The sequence below is a fragment of the Gracilinanus agilis genome, chromosome 4, assembly GCF_016433145.1.
Source record: "Gracilinanus agilis isolate LMUSP501 chromosome 4, AgileGrace, whole genome shotgun sequence".
Taxonomy (NCBI): Eukaryota; Metazoa; Chordata; class Mammalia; order Didelphimorphia; family Didelphidae; genus Gracilinanus; species Gracilinanus agilis.
Window position 1 is genome coordinate 340378491 of NC_058133.1, and position 13705 is coordinate 340392195.

Below are 13705 nucleotides of genomic sequence, written 5' to 3' on the forward strand. Positions count from 1 at the left end.
TGTATTGGGACATAAAACATGGCAAAAAAATAAAAAAGCAGAAATAATAAATGCAACCTTTTCAGATCATAATGAAATAAAATAATGATGAGGACACATGGATAGGCAAATAAAAATTAATTGGAAATTAAATAATATCATTCTCCAAAACTGGTTGGTTAAAGAAGAAATCATAGAAACAATTAATCATTTCATTGGATAGAATGACAATCATATCAAAATCTATGAGATGTAGCTGAAGCAGTACTCAGGTGGAAATTTATAACCTTGAGTATATATATTAACAAATCATAGAGGGAAAAGGTCAATGAATTGGGCATACAAATTAAAAAACTAGAAAGAGGGGGCAGCTGGATAGCTCAGTGGATTGAGAGTCAGGCCTAGAGACAGGAGGTCCTAGGTTCAAATCCAGCCGCAGACACTTCCCAGCCCTGTGACCCTGGGCAAGTCACTTGACCTCCATTACCCACCTTTACCATTCTTCCACCTAGGAGCCAATACCCAGAAGTTAAGGGTTTAAAAAAAACTAGAAAGAGAACAAATTAAAAATCCCGAGATTAAAATTAAATTAGATATCCTAAAAATTAAAAGAAAATTAATAAAATTGAAAGTGAAAGAACTATTGAACTAATAATTATGACTAGAAGCTGGTACATTGGAAAAACATATAAAATAGATAAATTACTGGTTGATCAAATAAAAGAGGAAAGAAGAAAAGCAAATTAACAGTATCAAAGATGAAAAAGGTGAACTTACCTCTAATGAAGAAGAAATTAAGTTAATTATTAAGAACTATTTTACTCAATTATGGCAATTGAGTAAATATGGAAATACACTTGATATGGATGATTATTTACAAAAATATAAATTGCTTAGATTAACAGGACAAAGATAATACTTAAATAAATCCATATCAGAAAAAGAAATTGAACAAGCCATCAAAGAACTTCCTAAGAAAAAAATCCCTAGAGCCATATACATTCATAAGTGAATTCTATCAAACATTTAAACAACTAACACCAATACTATACAAACTATATTACAAAATAAGTAAAGGAGTTCTACCAAATTCCTTTTATGAAAAAAGTACTGATTCCAAAGCTATGCAAATCAAACACAGAGAAAGAAATCTACAGACCAATCTCCTTAATAAACCTATAGAAAAATCTTAAATAGAATATTAGCAAAAAGGCTTAAACAAGTGATCACAAGGATTACTCACTATGATAAGGTGGGATTTATATTAGGAATTCAAAGATCATTTAATATGAGAAAAACCATCCACATAACTGACCATATCAATAACCAAAACACCAGATATCACATGATTATCTCAATAGATGCAGAAAAAGCCTTTGACAAAATAAAAAACTAATTCCTATTGAAAACAAAAGTATAAAAAAAAGTATAGGAAGAGAAGGGCCTTCCCTAAAATAATAAACCATATGTATTTAAAACCATAAGCAAGCATCAACTGAAATGGGGATAAATTAGAAGCATTTCCAATAAGATAAGGAGTGAAACTAGGATGCCCATTATCACCTCTATTACTTAACATTGCACTAAAAACACTAGCAATTGCAAGCAGAGAAGGAAAAGAATTTGAAGGTATTAAAACAGGCAATGAGGAGTCTAAACTATCACTCTTTGCTGCTGATGATAGTCTACTTAAAGAATTCTAAAGAATCAATTAAAAAGCTAGTGGAAATAATCAACAACTTTTGCAAAGTTGCAGGATACAAAATAAATGCACACAAATCATCAGCATTTCTATATATTTCTAACACATCTCAGCAGCAAGAGTTAGAAAGAGAAATGCCATTTAAAATCACACTGACTTGTGATGGGCAAACTTTTTAAAGAGTGGGCCAAAGGAAAGGAAATACTCATCTGTCAGTATATTTCTAAGGCAACTCTATCAAAGTTTCATTGTATTGTATCCTACTTGTTGGATTCATCAGATTAGGAACAAAGTCCCATGGCCAGATAGAACATTTCAGGGGGCCACATTTGGCCCAGGGGCATACTTTGCCCATCACTGCCCTAGACAATATATAATACTTAGGAATCTATCTACCAAAACAAACACAGGAATTATACAAACACAACTAAAAACACTTTCCAAACAATTTACTAGATCTAAACAATTGGAAAAACATTGAGTGTTCATGGGTAGGATGAGATAACATAAAGAAATAACCATTCCACCCTAATTAATTTACTTATTTAGTGCCATACCTATGAAATTACCAAGAAACTTTTTTATGGAATTAGAAAAAACTATAACAAAGTTCATTTAGAAGAACAAAAGATCAAGAATATCAAAGGAAATAATGAAAAAAATAGTGAAGGAAGGTGGCCTAGCAGTATCGGATCTTAAACTGTACTATAAAGCAGTGGTCATCAAAACAATATGATAGTGACTAAGAGACAGATGGGAGGACCAGTGGAATAGACTTGGGGTAAATGACTTCAGCAAGATAGTGCATGATAAACACAAAGAACCGAGTTTTGAGGACAAAAACCTACTATTTGACAAAAACTGCTAGGAAAATTGGAAAACATTATGGGAGATATTAAGTTTAGAATAACATCTTACATCCTATATCAAGATAAGTTCAGAATGGGTAAATGACTTAAATATAAAGGAGGAAACTATAAGTAAATTAGGTCAACATAGAATAGTGTATCTGTCAGATCTATGGGAAAGGAAAGATTATTAAGATCAAGCAGGAGAAAAAAAAAGATCAAGCAGGAGATAGAGAATAATATAAAATGTAAAATGAATAATTTTGATTATATTTAATTAAAAAGTTTACGTAGAAATAAAGCCAAGACAACCAAAATTAGAAGGGACACAACAAATTGCGGGGGGGGGGGATCTTTATAACAAAAACTCTGACAAATGTCTAATTTACTCATATTTTTGAGGAGCTAAATCAATTGTGCAGAAAGTCAAGCCATTCCCCAATTAATGGATGGGCAAGGGACATGAATAGGTAATTTTCAGATAAAGAAATCAAAACTATCAATAAACATATGAAAAAAGGTTCTAAATCTCTTATACTCAGAGAAATGCAAATCAAAACAACTCTGTGGTACTACCTCAAACCTAACAGATTGACTAATATCACAGCAAAGGAAACTAATAAATGTTGGAGTAGATGTGGCAAAATTGGGACATTAATGCACTGCTGATGGAATTGTGAATTGATTCAACCATTCTGAAAGCAATTTGGAACTATGCCCAAAAGGTGTTAAGAGACTGACTGCCCTTTGATCTAGCCATACTACTAATGGGTTTATACCCCAAAGAGATGATTAGAAAAAAGACTTTTACAAAAATATTTATAGCTGCACTCTGTGTGATGGCAAAAAACTGGAAAATAAGGGGATGCTCTTCATTTCTGGAATGACTGAACAAATTGTGGTATCTGTTTTTGATGGAATACTATCGTGCTGAAAGGAATGATGAACTGGGCAAATTCCATGTGAAGTGGAACAACCTCCAGGAATTGATGCAGAGTGAAAGAAGCAGAAACAAGAGAACATTATACACAGAGACAGATACACTGTGACACAATGTAATATAATAGACTTCTCAACTAGCAGCAATGCAATGATCCAGGACAATTCTGAGGGTCTAGTGAGAAAGAATACCATCCATATCAAGAGAAAGAACAGTGGGAGTAGAAATACAGAATAAAAACAACTAGTTGATCACATGGTTCAATGGGGATATGATTGGGGATATAGACTCTAAATGATCAACCTAGTGCAAATACTAATAATAATATGGAACTAGGTCTTGATCAATGACACGTCATTCCCAGTGGAATTCTTCATTGGCTATGGGAGGGGATGGGAGGAAGGGAGAGAAAGAACATGATTTATATAACCATGGGAAATATTATGAATAAATTAATTAAATAAATAAACTTTTAAAAACTAAGCAAAATCTTCTAGGGGAAAAATTGTGATTCAGTGAAATAGAGGAACTTCAGATTTTCCTGACAAAAATGCAGAGCTGAAAAGATGAGGAAAGTTGATTCTAAATAATAAATCATGTCAAAATCTATTGGATGAAGCCAAAGCAATATTCAGGGGAAAATTTATATCATTGAGCTCATATATTAGCAAATCAGGGAGGAAAGAATAGGGCATGCAAATTAAAAAAAAAACTAGAAAGAAAATGAATTAAAAATCCCCAGGTGAAAACTAAATTAGAAATCCTAAAAATGAAAAAAGAAATTAACAAAATCAAAAGTAAAAAACAATTGAATTAGTAAATAAGACTAGAAATTGGTACTTTGAAAAAACAAAATTGACAAAATATGGATGGATCAAAGGGCAGACAGTCTTTTATAGCCCTTTGGGTATAGTTACAAGTTACCTTCCGGAATGGTTGGATCAATTCACAACTCCACCAACAATGCATTAATGTCCCAATTTTGCCACATCCCCCCCAAAATTTATTACTTTCCTTTGCTGTCATGTCAGCTAATCTGCTAGGTGTGAGGTGGTACCTCAGAGTTGTTTTGATTTGCCTTTCTCTAACTATAAGACATTTAGAAAACTTTTTCATGTGCTTATGAATAGTTTTAATTTCTTTAACTGAAAATTACCTATTTATGTCCTTTGCCCTTTTATCAATTGGGGAATGGCTTGATTTTTTGTACAATTGATTTAGCTCTTTTATATTTGAGTAAATACATCTTTGTCAGAGTTTCTTGTTATAAAGATTTTTCCCCAATTCATTGCTTTCCTTCTAATTTTGGTTGCATTAGTTTTGTTTGTATAAAACCTTTTTAATTTAATGTATTCAAAATTATTAATCTTATATTTTGTAAATTTTTCTAACTCTTGCTTGGTTTTAAAATCTATCCTTTCCCAAAGATCTGACAAGTATACTATTCTGTGCTTACTTAATATACTTATAGTTTCCTTCTTTATATGTAAGTCATTCACCTATTGTGAATTAATCTTGATGTAGGGTATGAGATGTTGATCTTTTTTCCAATTTTCCTAGCAGTTTCTGTCAAATAGTGGATTTTTGTCCCAAAAGCTGGGCTCTATGGGTTTATCATACACTATCTTGCTGATGTCACAAGTCTATTCCTGATCCTCCCTTCTGTCTCTTAGCCAGTATCATATTGTTTTGATGACTACTGCTTTATGGTATAGCTTAAGGTCTGGTACTGCTAGGCCACCTTCCTTCATTTTTTTCATGATTTCCTGTAATATTCTTGATCTTTTATCCTTCCAAATGAACTTTATTATAGGTTTTTCTAATTCCATAAAAAAGTTTGTTGCTAGTTTGATAGGTATGGCACTAAATAAATAAATTAATTAGGGTAGAATGGTCATTTTTATTATGTTAGCACATCCTACCCATAAGCAATCAATGTTTTTCCAATTGTTTAGATCCAGTTTTGTGTGGAAAGCGATTTGTAGTTGTGTTCATATAATTCCTGTGTTGTCTTGGCAGATAGATTCCTAAGTATTTTGTATTGTCTAGGGTGATTTTAAATGGTGTTTCTCTTTCTAACTCTTGCCCCTATTGTGTGTTGGAAATATATAGAAATGCTGATGATTTATGTGGGTTTATTTTGGATCCTGCAAGTTTGCTAAAGTTGTTGGTTCTTTCCACTAGCTTGTTAGTTGATTCTCTATGAATTTTTAGGTAGACCATCATATCATCTGCAAAGAGTGATAGCTTTGTCTCCTCATTACCTATTTTAAAACATTCAAATTTTTTCTTGTCTAATTGCTACTGCTAGTGTTTCTTGTACAATGTTAAATAATAAAGGTGATAATGGGCATCTTTGTTTCACTCCTGATATTACTGGGAAAGCTTCTAATTTATCCCCATTGCAGATGATTATTGTTGATCATTTAAGATATATACTATTTATTAACTTTAGGAAAGACCTTTTTTTTCCTGTATTTTCTAGTGTTTGCAATAGGAATGAGTGTTGTATAGTGCCAAAGGCTGTTTCAGCATCTATTAAGATAATCATGTGATTTTTGTTGGTTTGCTTGTTGATATGGTCAATTATGTGAATGGTTTTTCTACGTTTGAACCATCCTTACATTCCTGGTAAATATCCTACCTGATCATAATGAATAACCCCTATGATCACTTGCTGGAATCTTTTTTGTTATTATTCTGTTTAGGATTTTTGCATCAATGTTCATTAAGGAGATTGGTTTATACTATTATTTCTCTATTTTTGATCTATCTGGCTTTGAGATCACTACCATATTTGTGTCATGAAAGGAATTAGGTAGAATTCCTTTGCTTATTATGTCAAATAGTTTGTATAGTATTGGGATTAGTTGTTGTTTGAAGGTTTGATAGAATTCACTTGTGAATCCACTTGGCCCTCAGGATTTTTCCTTAGGGAGTTCTTTGATGGATTGTTTAATTTCTTTTTCTGATATGGGATTATTTAAGTATTCTATTTCTTCTACTGTTAATCTAGGCAATTTATATTTTTGTAAATATTCACTCATATCATCTAGATCACTATATTTATTGCTATATAATTAGGCAAAATAGTTTTTAATGATTGCCTTAATTTCCTCTTCATTAGAGGTGAGGTCTCCCTTTTCATCTTTGGTACTCTTAATTTGGTTTTCTTTCCTTTTTATTAGATTGGCCAGTACTTTGTCAATTCTATTTGTTTTTTCAAAGTACCAGCTTTTAGTCTCATTTATTAATTCAATAGTTCTTTAACATTCCATTATATTAATTAATTTCTCCTTTAATTTGTAAGATCTCTAATTTAGTTTTCAGCTCAGGATTTTTAATTTGTTTGCTTTCTAGTTTTTTTATTTATATGCCCAATTCATTGATCTCTGCCATACCTAATTTGTTAATATATGCACTCAAGGAGAAAAATTTCCCCCTCAGTACTCCTTTGGCTGTATTCCACAGATTTTGGTAGGATGTCTCATCACTGTCATTGTCTTCAATGAAATTATTAATTGTTTCTATGATTTGTTCCTTAACTGATTTTGGAGAATCATACTATTTAATTTTCATTTAATTTTTGATTTGCCTATTCATGCACCCTTATTAATCATTATTTTTGTTGCATTATGATCTGAAAAGGTTACATTTATTATTTTTGCTTTTTTGCTTTTGTTTGCAATGTTTCTATGTACTAGTACATGGTCAATCTTTGTGAATGCATCATGTGCTGTTTAAAAAAGTGTATTCTTTTTTGTCCCCGTTTATTTTTCTCTACATATACATTAACTTTAATTTTTCTAGGGTTTCATTCACCTCTCTTACCTTTTTCTCATTTATTTTTTGATATGATTTATCTAGATCTGATGGAAGGCCCAGGTCTCCCATTAATATAGTTTTACAACCTATTTCCTCCTTGTGTTGTGCCAGTTTCTCCTTTAGAAATTTGGAGGCTATACTATTTGGTACATACATGTTGAATACTGGTATTTCTTCATTGTCTATATTGCCTTTCATCAGGATATAATTATCTTCCCTATTGCTTTTAATGAGATTTATTTTTACTTTGTTTTGTCAGATATCTTGATTGCAAATCCTGCCTTCTTTTTCTCAGTTGATGTCCAATAGATTTTGCTTGTAACTCTTATGTTTACCCTGTTATGTCCATGTGTGTTTCTTGTAGACAACATATGGTAGGATTTTGTTTTCTAATCCACTCTGCTTTTCTTCTGTTTCATGGGCAAGTTCATTCCATTCACATTCAGAGTTATGATTGTCAGTTATGTATTCCCCAACATTTTGATATCCTTTCCTAATTCTGCCTTTTCTTCTTTCACTATTTCCTTTTAAACTGGTGGTTTGCTTTTAATCAGCCCCCCTTATCTCCTCCCGTAGTTTACTTCCCTTTCCACTTACTCCCTTCTTTTTACCCTCTTATTATTTTTAATGTCTATTAAATTCCCTCACCCCCCTCTTTTCCTCTCTTTTTTTGAACTTCCTGTCCCACTAACCCCATTGTTTTTCCTCTTCTGACTTTCCCTGTAGGTTAAGATAGAATTTGATATCCCAATGGATCTAGCTGCTCTTCTCTCTCAGAATTGATTCCACTGAGAGTAAGGTTTAAGTATTACTTATTACCACTCTCTTCCTCTCCTTCTTATAATAGATTCTTCCCCTCCCCTTCCAATGCACCTCTTTGTATGGTAAATTATCTTATTTTCCTTATTCCTTCAAGTTCCTCTTGGTGCCATCTTCTATTCCCACTTCTCTTTTTCTGCATGTCATCTTAAACAACTTAGTACTCCAAAGTCTCCCTATGAATAATTCTTATAATTACTATAATAGTGAATACAATTTTCGAGAGTTACACATAACATTTTTCAATATAGGAATACAAATAATTTTATCTTATTGGAGTCCTTAAAGAAACAAATTAAACTTTTTTTTCTTTCCCCTTTATTTCTTACTTACTTCTTCATGTTTCTCTTGATTTTTGTAGTTGGATATCTATCTTTCCACTTAGTTCTGGTCTTTTATTTACAAATTCTTGGAAACCTTTTATTTTGTTGAATGCATATAATTTCCCCTGGAAGTATATAGTCAGCTTTGATGGGTAGACAATACCTGGTTGTAGACCAAATTCTCTTGCCTTTCTGAATATTATATTCCACGCCTTGCGGTCTTTTAGTGTGGAGGTTGCCAGATCTTGTGTAATGATAATTGGTGCTCCTAGATATCTGAATTGTCTCTTTCCAGCTTCTTGTAATATTTTCTCCTTAACTTGGAAACTCTTGAATTTGACAATTACATTCCTGGGGGCTGTCTTTTGAGAATTTAGTGTAGGGGGTTTTCTATGGGCTCTTTCAATATCTATTTTTCCCTCTTGTTCAAGATCAGGGCAGTTTTCTTGGATAAGTTCTTGTAGTATGATGACAAGATTCCTGTTTGTTTCTGATTTTTCAGGAAGAGCAATTATTCTCGATTTGTCTCTCCTAGACCTGTTTTCTTGGTCTGTCATTTTCTCAGTGAGATATTTCATGTTTCCTCCTATTTTGTCAGTCTTTTGACTTTGCTTTATTAGTTCTTACTGTCTTGTGAGATCATGGGCTTCCACTTGCCCAAGTCTGGTCTTTAGAGGCTGATTTTCTGCTATAACCTTGATTTTCCTTTTTGGCTTAGTCTACCCTGTTTTTCATGATTTTGAGCTGTTTAATTTTTGTCTCTAATTTTCTTATCATTTCATTTGATTTGGAGTCTTCTTTCTCCAATTGGGATTTTCTGACTTTTAAACTGCTAATTTCCAATTGAACTATTTCCCACTTTTCTCAACAAATCTCTTCCACCTTTCTCATGATCACAGATTTGAACTTTTTAAGGGCTTGTGACCAATTTTCATTTTTTGGGAAGGTTTGGATGTTTTTATTTGTTTGTCCTCCTCTGCTCTTTCCTCTGTGATCTGGATTTTTCTCTGTAAAAATTATTCACATTCAGTGCCTTTCTCTCTCTTGTTCTTTCTGGTCATTGAAGATTTTATTTCTTGGGTATTGTTTGCCATCACTATGCTGGTTTTGTCTTCCCAGCCAGAAGTCTGAGTGAGGACAGCATGCTTTCTTTGTATAGAGCTATGGAGCAGTTTTTGCCTCAGGCCATTTTTTGAATCTCAGGGTGGGTTCTACTGTCTGCAAGGCTTCTACTGTCTGCCTCCCCTCTCAGCTGTATCTCCGCACCCAATGCCTGTGCTCTTTAGCCTCCTGTGTTCTCAAGTCTAGCTGCTCTCAGGGACAAGCCCCTGGTGGTCCTAGTTAGCTGCCAAAAACCTAAAGATTGCCCCATGCTCCCTCTATTTCTGGCATTCTGACTCTGACTCTGGCACTGTTGTTGGGGCAGGAGAGGGTTGATCAGCTCATGTTTTGGTAGGAACTATTTCACCCCTGTATAGTATGGAAATGACCAAATCCCACATACTTTCAATGCTGCATCCTATTGTGGAGTCCTTTCTTTCCTCTGGATTTGGCTTTTATGTCTTTTGTGAGGTATCATTTATTGACTGGTGGTGAGGAGAGGAGAATATTGCTACTATTCTGCATCCATCTTAACCTAGACATTCTCTATATGGTGTTTAAAAGAAACACATTTGAGGCAGGGTGACACACAGATTCAAAGTAATGCTGGATTAGGACTTATTTTGCACCGTCTAAAGTAAAAAAAAAAAAAAAAAAGTAGGAGTAGCAATCATTATACCAGACAATGCCAAAGCAAAAATTGATTTGATTAAATTAGACAAGGAATGAAATTATATTTTGCTAAAATGTACTATAAACAATGAAGTAATATCATTACTAAACATTATTGCACCAAATGGTATACCATCCAGATTACTAAAGGAGAAATTAAAGGAACTCTAGGAGGAAATAAATAGTAATACCATACTAATGGGGGACCTGAACCTTCCCATTTCAGAACTAGATAATTTGCACCAACAAATAAATAAGAAAGAAGTAAGGGAAGTGAAAGAAATGTTAGAAAAATTAGAGTTAATAGATATCTCTAGGTAACTGAATAGGGATAAAAAGGAATATGTTTTCTCTCAGTAGCATATGACTCACTTAAAAATTGGACCATATAATAGGTCATTCAGATATTGCAAACAAATTCAGAAAAGCAGAAATACTAAATGCAATTTTTTTCAGATTGTAATGTGAAAAATATTAGACTTAATCAAAGAGTCTATGGAAAGGTAATTTAGAAACTAAAAAAAATTCAATTATTTAAAACTGGTGGATCAAAACAGAAACCATAGAAACAATTATGGTCTTCATTAAACAGAATGACAATGAGAAGCAACTGATAAAAATCTATGGGATAGGTTCCGGGTTAAGATGGTGGCAGAGTAAAAGCAGCTCTTAACCTCTCCTGACCAAAACATACAGGACTTCTCAAGGAGACATAAAAACAAACCCAGTCGAACAGAGGGACCCCACAACAGGGCACAGTGTAGAAGGTACCTGGAATCAGGACATTTCTATGCTATAAAGGGGCGAAACAGCTCTCACTAAATCGTGGGCTGAGCAACCCCCCCCCAACACACACACATACCACCTACAGTTCCGAAGCCAGATCAAAAGAAATAGAGCAAGTTTGGGGCACCCATCAAGTCACTGGCAGCTCCAGGGCCTGTTCCTGAGAGCAGCAAGATTTAGGACCCCAAAAAGCTAAAGAACACGGAAGGACACAGAGCTCAAATGCAGGCAGAGGCGCAGGTGGAGGCAGACACAGGTGAGAGCTAAGGCTCTGAAACCCTAAGTGGGGAACCAGTGCAGATGGGTATACAACTGTCGAAGCAGCTCCCTGAGACTTGTAAAGGAAACTCCAGCAGAGGATCAAGCAAGGGGTTCCACCAGGGGGCTTGACCTTGAGAAAAAGCAGACCTCAGACCTCAGGACCCAAAAGACCGCAGACAGATCCTGAGCGCAAGGATAAACCTAAGAATGGGCTGGGATAATGATGGCTACCCAGAATCAGGAAGTTCAGAAGAGAAAGATTAACAACGACAAGAAGAAATCTTTAACACTCAACAACTTTTACACAGAGAAAATCCAGTCCACCAAGCAAACAGAGGAGGAGAACAAACAAGCATGGAGACCCTCCAAAATGAAAACTGGTATCAAGCTCTTGAAGAGTTCAAAACTGAGATGACGAGCAAGTTGGAAAAGATTTGGCTAGAGAAATGGGAAATAGCTCAAAAGGAAATCAGGCAAGAAAAAAACAGTTTAAAAGGCAGAATTTTGCAAATGGAAAGTGAGGGAAGTCAACTGAAGACCAGAAATGACCAGATTGAAAAGGAAAACCAGTCCCTAAGGGCTAGAATTGAGCAATTAGAAGCTAATGATCTCTCAAGACAACAAGACCAAATAAAACAAAGTCAAAAGACTGAAAAAATAGAAGGAAACATGAAATATCTCAATTAGAGAGTGACAGACCAAGAAAACCAGTCTAGAAGAGACAATTTGAGAATCATTGGTCTTCCAGAAAAAGCAGAAATTAATAGAAACTTGGATGCCATACTTAAAGAAATTATTCAGCAAAATTACCCTGAAGTCCTACAACAAGAGGGCAATATAAACATTGAAAGGATCCATAGATCACCCTCGACATTTGACTTAGAAAAGACAATGCCCAGAAATATAATTGCCAAATTTAAGGGCTTCCAAGTAAAAGAAAAAATCTTACAAGAAGCCAGAAAGAAACAATTCAAATATCAAGGAGCACCAATCAGGATCACACAGGATCTGGCAGCCACCACACTAAAAGACCTCAAGGCTTGGATACGATATTCAGAAAGGCAAATGAGCTGGGCCTTCAGCCACAGATCAACTACCCATCAAAATTGACTATACACTTCCAGGGGAAAGTACGGACGTTCAACAAAATTGAAGATTTCCAAGTATTTGCACAGAAAAGACCAGGGCTAAATGGAAAGTTTGATATCCAACCACAAAAAGCAAGAGAAACATGAAAAGGTAAATAAGAAACAGAGGGGAAAGAAAGAAAACTCATACCTTTTTAAATTTGCCTTTTTAAGGGCCACAGTGAGATCTAATTATCTGTATTCCTATGTGGAGAAATGCTATGTATAATTCTCTGTAGTGAACTCTATTCACTATTAAGTATTCACAATTATATTGGTCTGAAGAATGATTTATGGGGAGAGGGTGGAGTGCTGAATAGTCTAAGAAGATATGGGGGATGGGAAAGAGGAGGGTGAATGGAGGGGGACACCAGGAGAAAATTGACAAAATAAGAAAAATACGATATTCTACTACATACAAAGTAGACATGGGATGGGGAGGGGACAAATACTATTATGAAAAGGAGAGGAAGAGGGCACCAAGAGGTAATTTTTAAACCTTACTCTCAGTGTAATCAACTCAGAGAGGGAAGAGTAGCTATACTATCCATTGGGATATAAAACTCTTATCTAACCCTACTGAGAAAGTCAGAAGGGATAAACCAAGGGGAGCAGGGTAGTGGGGAGGTCAAAAAATGGAGGGGAGAAGAAGGGGGAGGAAATTTATTAGGCCTTCAAAAACAAAAAGAGGGGAATAACAAGGGAGAGTGTAGAAAGGGAAGTCAATCAAGGGAGGGGATAAGGGATACCTGCTTAATAGCAAACCACTGGTTTAAAAGGAAATAGTTTAAGAAGAAGGGGTAGAAATAGAGGAGAATACAAAAATGTGAGTGAATGCACAGCTGATAATTATAACTCTGAATGTGAATGGGATGAACTGTCACATAAAATGGAAGCAAATAGCAGAGTGGATTAGAAAAGAAAAATCCCACCATATGTTGTCTACAAGAAACACATATGAGGCAGGTAGACATACACAAGTTTAAGGTTCAGGGCTTGAACAAAATCTTTTGGGTGTCAAATGAGAAAAAGAAGGCAGGAGTGGCTATTGTGATTTCTGACAAAGCCAAAGTAAAAATAGATATGATTAAAAAAGACAGGGAAGGTCATTACATCCTGATTAAAGGCAGTATAAACAATGAAGTAATAACACTGCTCAATATATATGCACCAAGTGGCATAGCATCCAAATTCATAAAGGAGAAACTGGCAGAGCTCAAGAAGGAAATAGATAATACAACCATAATAGTGAGACATCTAAATATTCCTCTTCCAGATTTAGATAAATCAAACCAAAAAACAAATAAGAAAGAGGTAAGAGA